The sequence below is a fragment of the Pteropus vampyrus genome, unplaced genomic scaffold, assembly GCF_000151845.1.
Source record: "Pteropus vampyrus isolate Shadow unplaced genomic scaffold, Pvam_2.0 Scaffold54, whole genome shotgun sequence".
In the NCBI taxonomy this organism is placed as follows: domain Eukaryota; kingdom Metazoa; phylum Chordata; class Mammalia; order Chiroptera; family Pteropodidae; genus Pteropus; species Pteropus vampyrus.
The window spans coordinates 6,924,212-6,934,070 of record NW_011888835.1 but is presented as its reverse complement, the minus strand read 5'-3'; the positions used below and the strand labels follow the sequence as shown (position 1 = coordinate 6,934,070).

The following is a 9,859-nucleotide window of genomic DNA, read 5'->3' as shown; positions in this document are numbered from 1 at the left end:
ATGAATACTATCCCAGAGATTGGACTAATATCTGGAGATCAGGTGATTGTTTATAGGGGAAGGTGAAGCCAATTTCTCAGCTCCCGTGGCGAAGGAAAAGGTGATTGAATGATGGTGTGATCGAAGACTCATTCTTCAGTGTAATCTTAATTATATTACAAAATGCTGCTCAGCATTTTGTGGACAAAGAGTAAGCTCACTTTGCTGCTGGTTGGTTAGGACTTTTTAATCTTGGCATGTGCTTCAGCACCACAGGCAATAGCAGGCAACACCTGTGTTCTCTGACTGAGCATGTCTTCCTCGTAAAAAGATTTTTTTTACATAATCCAATTGAGCAAGGCTTATAGTCGGTACTTTAAAAAGAATCAGCATTTCAAATGTTTGCCAAATGAGTACAAGAGATTATAATAGCAATAATAATTATAGCTTTGAAATACTGCTTACTGTGTGCCAAGTACTGTGTTTAATGAGCTTCATTTCATTTACTCTGGAAGGTGGGGGAACCTAGGGCATAAGTACTGTTATTATCTCCATTTTGCAGGTGAGGAAATTGAGGCATAGAAAGATGGAATGAGTTGCCCAAGGTTACAAAGCTAATAACTAGCAAAACTGGAATGCATATTCCGAACCATCTGATTCCAAAGATGAATTTCTATGCTCTTAAAATGTGTATTAGTTATCCATTGCTGCCTAACAAGTTACCCCAAAGTTTAGCTGTGACAACAATAAGCATTATTACCTCTTATGAGGGTTACAAATCCGGGAGTGACTTAGTTGGGTGTTTCTGGCTCAGAGATGCTCTTGAAGTTGCACTCAAGGCGTCAACCAGGTTCCAGTCATCTGCAGACTTGACCAGAGCTGGAAGGTCCCATCAGCATCACTCCCGTGGCTGTTGGTGGGAGGCCTCAGCTTCTCGCTATGTGGGCCTTTCTACAGGGCTATTTGAGTTTCATCTGTAACATAAAATATTCTACAGGATTTTTATGGGGATCAACTAAGACAATCTCTGAGAAAGTGGTATGTAAGCTGAAATGAGGTACACAAATTTTAGATATTATTCTTAGCACGTGAATTGATCACTGGCTTTCATAGGGAGATCGGGGAAGCAGAGATAATACTGACTTATGCAAAAGAATGACCAAGATCATGCCTAATTAGCTCCAAGCCCTAGGAAAGCCCAGCCCCTATGGAAGTGACATCTCATCCAGGGCTCCTTAGAATGAAGAGGATGAGGACATCTGGTTTATACACACAGCCTCAATGAGGCAGTTCATAGCTGATAGTCCAGCCAGGATTCCCTTCTTCCCTTTATGTTGGCTAGAAGGAAAAGAAGGCATTCTCACCCACAGAGACCTGGTGGCTGCTAGAAAATAAGCACCCAGACCTTTTTGTATTCTAGCCCAGGATATTGGACTCCAAGCCTAGGATGGAAGTAACAGATGGTCTAGATAGAAAATGAAGCCAGAGCTCAGCCTGAGAGAGGAGAATATGGTATAAAGCCTTTGGTATAGGATAAACCCATATTTGTTATGGAGAAACTAATGCTCATTCAGGTTGTTTTAGCTGTAGAACAACATACTTTGTAAAGCACCCCAGGAGAATGTCTGACACATAGTAGGTGCTCAGTAAATAGAAATATAGTAGTAGTTTTGTTATTACTGTCATCATTTGAACCTCATGTGATTGTTTTGAGGATTAGGATAACATCTTCAATTATTTATTTAACATCTTTATTGTTCATTAGATTGCGAATTCCATGAGGAGTCTTGTTTTTATGTCTTACTTCTATATTTTCAGTACCTAAAACAGAGAAGATGTCCAGCAGGTATTACATGAATGAATATACCTGATATAGAACCCAATATATAATAGCTATTCCATGGTTGGTAGTTATTAGCATTATCTTTATCACCAACATCAGCACCAACATCATCATCGTCATCACCACCATCACTATTCCCATCCCCAAGGCTCAAGAATACCGTTGTGTGATAATTCAACAACATCCTCAGTCTATAAACATGAGACCTAATTCCTCTTCCACTTCAGAGACCCTTAGTTCACAGAGAATTCTGTTTCTTCTTTCCCATGGTAACAAAAAATCTAGTCCACCGTATTGGTATTATGTTGTTATAGCTTAAGGAAAAAATAATCCTTATCCCTAACAAACCTTAACCAGCTCTGTCCCCAGATTCACCCAAAATCTCTTCAAGTCATACCCCCCTAGTATTGAATCCCATGTCCACTATTTAGTAAACTCTGTGGCCTTGGGTCAGCTACCGACCTCCCTGGACCTTCGTGGCTTCATTTATGAAGTAAAAAAAATAATACCAACTAAATATCAGTATAGCTGTTGTAAGGAATAACTGACATTCTCTTTGCCAGATTTCTTGCATGCGTCCCTTCCATGGTAAATGTTCAATAAATATTTATGGGATAAATATGTTGACTAAACGAATGCTGTAATAATATTCCCAACTTCACTACTCACTGCAAAACTTGCATGAAAGGAAAAAGAGATCCTTCCGATGCTGGGGAACTCTTCAGGGATGGACGATGCAGGTTCCAGGGCTCCATGTGATGTTGGGCAAGTCATAAGGTGGGATTCAGAGTCTCACAGAGTAAGGGGACATTATGACTGCACAACAATGTGAATGTGCTTAATGCTATTGAACCGTACACATAAAAATGGTTCAAATGGTAAATTTTATGTATATTTTTACCACAGTGAGAAAAAAAAGGAAAGTTCTCTCTGACTTGAGTACTAGCTTTCTGATACTGTAATTCTAAAGCTTGAGAAAAAAAATATTAGCCTGTATGACCCTTTTCTTATATGCCAGGCACTACTAAAAATGTCGGCTACATGATTTCATGTAACGCTGTCAGTGGTTCTATGAGCAAAGTATTATCATTACCCCCATTTTACAGATGAGGAAACAGAAGCTCAAGCTAAAATTTCCGGAGCTGGCGGTTGAAGCAGTGTGCATCTCACTAGAGAACTCATGCGTTTGCCACTTGGTTTTCTGATGCTTTTTTGGACAAATCACCAAATCACGGGCTTCCACAGCCCAAATCTTGGTCAAGGAAGACTTTTGGAGGAAAGGTGGTGTCGAAACGTGTTAGAGTTTGAGAAAGGGCTTGACCACTCTCATTCTTTGAAGCTCCCAATATATTGAAACTGAGGGAGAGAGGAAAGGAGGGAAGGGAGGGAGAGAAAAAAACAGAGAGAAGGTAAAAAAGAACAATATTTTGCTGGGTTTTCTTAAATCTTTACATTTAATTGTTAAATTGTATAGTTTTAATAATAACAAAAAATACCTTATTGAGCAAAAACATCAAAAGTCCCAGGCAAATAGTTATATAAACTGTATAAATGTCTAACTAATGTACTATGTACTGGAAACTAATAATAAAATAAAATGCTAAAAAAGAAAAGTTCATCACAAAAAAAACACACAAAGGTCCTAGTCAATGCCCTACAAAACTGGAAGGCCTGAGCAAACAGTTTCCAGCTTCCGCCTCTTCTTTTTCACCCTCTAGTTCCTCTCGCATAGAGATGCTCTGAGTGGCATTGTGATGTAACCTCAGGTGGCTCATCTTGGCACACCCATAGACCATAGACAAGCCTTCTAAGACACCACACCTGGAGAAAGGAACGGCAAGTCCAAAGCCTCCATCATATCATCAATTTGACAAGACGTAGCTATTAAGACTACAGCCCTGGGAGAGTTGCTCTCCAGTCTTCTCTTATGGACTTGATTGATTCCTAAAATAGTCATACGGTAGTCATAGTAATAATAATAATAGCAGCTAACACCTAGAAGACTTATCATATGTCCGGTAAGCACACCATACGTAACTCTTTCATTCCACCCAATAATTCAGTAAGCTAAGTTGCGATCATTAGCCATCGTCTTTTTGCATGTGAGGAAACAGCTGCACCTAAAAGTTAAGCAACTTGTCCAAGGTCACAAAGATTTTAAGTTGTAGAGACAGAACAGAATTATGGAAAATGGCCACCATTTACAGAACACTTAACCATGGAGTTGTCGCGAGGATTGAAAGGAATAATTCACATAAACATTTAACCCAGAACCTCACAGCAACCCTTTAAAGAAGGTCCGATGACTACCATCCACCATCTAGAATTTCCTGAAGGAAAAGCACAGCTTACGGAAGGCCGGAAACTGGCTGAAAACACAGAGCTGTGGGATCTGTCTTACGCCAAAGCACAAATGCTGATATGTTCTGCCCTCTGGGCTTCTCAGGAGCTGATTACAAACCAAGAAGATAAATTTCAGACTATCGTGGCACCACTTTGTCTGGTCTTCCTAGTGGTTCTGTGCTATGAGCCTCTGTTGGTTTGGGGGGGTTTTTTTTTGGTTTTTTTTGTTGATTATTTGGGGTTTTTTTTAGAGAGGGGTTCCCCCCAGTCTGAGTTAAGCATGAAGGAGGGTTCCAGTCTTCTAAAACATGTCTTTTCCTCTTAAGGGTCAAATTTGATAATGAAATAAATTGTCCTATTTAGTCCCTATATCAAATATCTTAGAGAAGGTGAATATTGTTAGCAGTGCCTTTTCTGGGCACGAGATGCAATGGCTTTTTAATCTTTCTGCAGAGAAATGCAGAATGACTGCAGGCAGCTCAGGCAAGGGTTTTCCCATAATTGTACCTGTAATATTCCACCGTTTTGTATTTATTTCATCAATTTCAACAGTTCACAAGAACACCCATAATCTTAGATGCAGTAATCAACTATTTCAGAATTGCCCCATCCTAAATTTAGGACTTACACTTGGTAATTTAGATAGGGAACTTCATTGTTGAGCACCACTTTTCCATGGTTGAGGGAAAGTACTACTATTTGGACTGTATTTAATAGTTATTATTTCACAAGTTGAACTAGACATGACAGCGTTTAATGACGATTGCTTTAATGCTGTGAAGGTACATGGCTGCTGACTCCCCTCGTCTTTGCTAGGACTCTCTCACAAATGGGATGCTGCTACTTAGTGGGGCTTTTCTGCTTCAATATATTAAAAGAAAACCAAGATTATTGCCATGCAGAATTTGTGGAGGATCCGTTAAGGATGTGAAGCAATCACCAAACAGCTTTTCGTAACTGCTAACATCCAATGGTGGGGGTCTCACTAAGTGCCTGGCACTGTACCATCAGTCATTTCATCTCAAACAATCAATCCTAGGTGGTAGCTACAGCTACTATCCATGTACAGCAGCTCGAAGGGGTGCATTTATGATAGGTCACAGAGTCCGCAGCAGAGAATGCCTGCTCCAGAGTCAAAGGTCTGCAATTTCTGTTACATCATCTTCCCGGCCCCAGGCTACTCAGTTATTTTTGCAAAACATTAAGGAAGGAATGAGACTCGGAGACAGAAAACTCAAACATATGACACTGTAAGAGGAATGGAGAGAGTCCCAAATGAGTTTTACATTCTGGAGGTTTACTTGCCTATTTCCCAGGTGGACTTGTCAGGGCATGAACTGCTAATCCTAATTCCTGTATTCCTCCCCGATCCACTGTTCAAATTTGACCCAACCACTGAAAGCAGAATGACTTTTACTCTGAAGTGTAAAGAGTATCTTATGAAGCCGTATCAATTCCACTGCTAAGATCTCTTTCACTTTGTAGTGAGACTCACATTTGATTGTCTGATGAAAAGCGATTATTCCTTGACCAAAATGTTTAAACCCTGTGGACACTAGTACACATGTGAAAAAAAATGGGTGTATGGTAATCACATTTATTCGAAGTATTTGTAATTCGTACATCATTTGTTAGTAGACCGAGAGCGACATCTTACCCGGAAACGTAAGGTTTATACATCTGAGACAATGGAGCATATTTTAAGATAAATGATGGCAGAAATGACAGTTTATCTGAGTAATACCTTCTGATTACCGAGAAATGAAATGAAATTCTAAAATGTAAGTATATTTACCTAAATGTAACTTGGGATTCATTGGCCAAATGTTGAACTTTTTGAAGATACTTATGTAAGAAAAAGTGGAGGAAAATCAATTCCGCTTCTAAAAATACTTATAAATCAAGAAAAAAATATGACTATATTTGCCAGGAAATTATCTATTTTTAATATTTTATAGCAATAATTAAATTTTGTTTTTACTTAATCATCCTCCTAGCCTCTAAAAATAAAACCAGCAATCACTATAACAGTATATATTATTTTGCTCATCGCTTCATTCAATAAGTATTTCTCCATCAGGCATTGTTCACTAGGGATCCAGTAGCAATCAAGATGCAGTACCTGCCGTCATAGGTGCATTTCACTGAGGGACACAAGTTATGAGCACAAAACCAAATCGATACGTGTAATTTCAGATGATGATAGATGTTATGATGAACGTAAAACAAGATTAGGAAGTAGACAATGCCTTCTTTAGGAAAAGGGGTAGTCAGGCAAGGCCTTTTAAGGAGATAGAATCCCAGCAGAGACTTATGAATGATCCGATCTCTTTTATGTGCAAATTCCTCACTGAAAACATTCGAGGAACCCCCAGTCCTACCTCAAGGAAAATCATTCTCTCCTACCTTTTCCCCTGCCACTTTTTTCCTAGTTCTGCTTCGTTTGTAAAATATTTATCTCAGATGAAAAGATCTGAGTCCGTCTTTCATTTAACATTATTCCCAAAGTGAGGCCAAAGCATTTCTCTTTTCCTGAACTTGAGCCAAACTTTAGCAGCTCTGCCCAAGGGCCCATATAGCAATTAGCTTGCAGCCTCTCTTTTTGGAGGCTTCTCTTTGCTTGGATCTGACTCGTCCTGTGAACTCTTCAGATTCTCATCTCCCTGTGGGAAGCACCTTAACATTCAACAAACTCACATCACCCCTGACCTGCCTATTTACCCAGGACTGATAAAGTGTTACAGTAGTCCCCCGTATCCACAGGGATACGTACCAAGACCCCCAGTGGGTACTTGAAACCATAACTAGTACTGAACCCTAAATTTATAGACTGTTTTTTTTTTCCTATTCTCACCTTACTACTTATTGGAAGCACTTCATGGCTTCCCTCTGGCATATCCAAATTGCCAGCATCATGACTCTTGTGCTTTGGGACCATTATTAAGTAAAATTAGGGTGACTTGACCACAAGCACTGAGATACCACCCCAGGAGATCTAAAACCCTGCATGACTACTTGACTAGTGGGGCAGGGAGGGCATGCAGCGTGGAGACCGGAACCCAGGCCGGATTCACATCCTGGGTGGGATTGGGGGGATGCATGAGATTTCCTCATGCTACTCAGAACGAACGGCACATGATTTAAAACGTATGAATTGTTTATTTCTGGAATGTTCCATGTAGTAGTTTCAGACCGCAGTTGACTGAGGGTAACTGAAACCACAGAAAGCGAAACCGTGGATGAGGGTTGCATGGAGCTGGGAGTAAGGAGTTATGCTCACCGTGTGCTAACCTGGAAACAGGTCTTCGTGCTGCCGTCTGGGGCTCCACAACCTCCTCTCTCAGCCTTTAAGGGGAGGAGGAAGAGGAAGGGAAACGCCTTTGGATAGCATCCTCCTAAAAGATACTGCCCCAGCACTTGACACACCTTACCTTGTCTAATTTTTACAACTTAGCAGGGATGTCCTCAGTTCACAGGTGAGAGGAAATTGAAGCCCGGGTGCTTAAATCACTTCTTCAAAGTCATCCAGTTCATAAGAGGTTGATCTGGGATTTGGTTCCATTTTAGATTTCAAAACCATCTCATGCTCTGTCTACTACATGGATTGAGAAAGCTGTCAGCATTTCTTGGTCCAAAGGGAAACATCATCTGGAACTTTCCCACTGCTCAGCATATCCAAAAACACCTAATTCTCATGGTCAGTGCCTGGCAAGTGGGACTTCACAGCTACAAATTAAGGTTTTAACTAAAGAAAGTTTCTAGAATACAATTTTCAATAAGAAGATATTTCAGGCAGTAAAATGACTATCTTGACAGTGAGTGCCAAAACCCTATGGGCAATTTATAAAGAAGTCGACGTAAGGAACAAAAATACATTTAGACTTTACTAAAATCCTGTCCCTTTGGGAGGAAGAAAAATATTATTCTCTGCGAATGGCAAAAAAAAAAAAAAAATAGATTCACTCTTTTCTGCTATTACGTGGGTCCAGCTAAGCAATAATGCATGGCAAAGCCAAATGCTCTGATCGGTTTCTCTGAGCTGTTATTAAAGTTTGCAAAATATTGCTCAGATTCTTCCTGGCAGGGTTTGAATATTGGCTGTTTAAACTGGAACTCGGCTGTTACTCTTCATTTCTGTTAATCCTGCCAAAGCTGGTGGTCCCACCACACAAATCTCCTGGCGCCATGGCCTTCATCCAGCACAGCCTGGCGACAACACCCTCTGTTGCCTCTTTGATATGACTCAGTTCAAAAATGACTGAATCAATTTTCTTCCTCCCCTTTCTCTTAGCCTCCCTTTCTTACCCCCAACGTGCATGTGTGCACACACACACACAGACACACAGACTCACAAACATTGGGCTCTCGCTCTGAGCAGGAATGAGGAAGGGGAGCTATGCAGAACAGTCTGTCCCAGAAGATATTCCTCCAGTGAAGTTGGAGCCTCTGATCCCGGGATTATAAAAGGGACATGAGACTTCTTTCCCTCTGCTGATCTAGCAGATGATCTGAACCTTCCAACAACATCCCTTACCACTCCCCAGCTTTGCCCTCTGACCTTGCTCTGGCCCTACTGAATCTGTTCCGTTTACTCAAACACCGCCTGCTTTTTCTTGCCCTAGGCTTCGCTCTGATGGGAACACCCTTCCTCCCTCCTCTTCTGATGAACTCTATTTCCCCTCTAGCTCTCGACTAAGATGACATTTCTGTGATCCCCCAGCATGATGGTTTAGATGCCCCTATTATGTACTGCCATGGGGAGCTTCTCGTCACAACCTCGATTGTAATTTGTCTCTCAGATGCACCTGCAAACTCTGAGACACCGAGCAAAGTCTGTCCTGTTCACAGACCTCTATGAATGTAGACTAATTGCTTCAACACATTGACCAAAGAAATGTGCAAAAGCTCTAACATGATAGACTTTTATTTCTTATGTGGATAACAGTACTGGGCAGATTTGGTAGTTTGGCAGGATGGCCTTCATCCATGCACTCATTCAGTAATCAAGGCCAACAGAGACTCTACTATCATCAAAAAGTGGCTTTCAAAGTCTTCTTAGAAGTTTTCTCCATTTAATCCAGCCAAAAAGAAAAATAGTGTGAAGGAGTGCATCTTAGGAGGCTTTCCTGGGTCAGATCTAGAGGTGTGTACATCACTTTTGTTCACAAGAACTCAGTCTTGTGGCCACACCTAATTACGAGGAGTTCTGGGACATGTAGTCCCTGGCTAGGATGCCCCTCCTAATAAAAGTCGTATGGAAAAGAGAGCACAAATTTTGGTGGATAGATAGCCATCTAATATACAGTAGTCAATCAATAAATCATTGCTAAATAAATGAATGAACCAACAAGTGAAAAAATGTACTGCAAAAGACATCCCCTTGATGTATTCTGAGCTATGGTACAGGATCTCCTTCTCACAGCTACTTCAAGTTAAAAGAGGGCAAACTACCAATGGTCAGAGAGGCAGGTGAAAAATGTGATTGCCTTATTCATCTTCTGTGTTCACTATTTGAATGGCAGTACCTGGCACAGGACCCAGCATATAGTTTATGCTTAATGGGTATCAGTCGAATGAATTAGTAATTTGGAAATCATAGACTATTGAGATTAGAAGTGACTTAAACATCACCATGTTTATATTGTGTTGGCTAAGTGATCTCCAGTACCCCTTGGGAGAAAGCACACTCGCTCC

General features: G+C 40.7%; 1 protein-coding gene across 3 annotated transcripts in view; it reads left to right on the top strand.

Moving 5' to 3' along the window:
• SAMD12 (sterile alpha motif domain containing 12) overlaps window positions 1–9,859 on the top strand; it is a 369,255-nt gene that overhangs the window by 324,191 nt on the left and 35,205 nt on the right. The window lies entirely within an intron of this gene.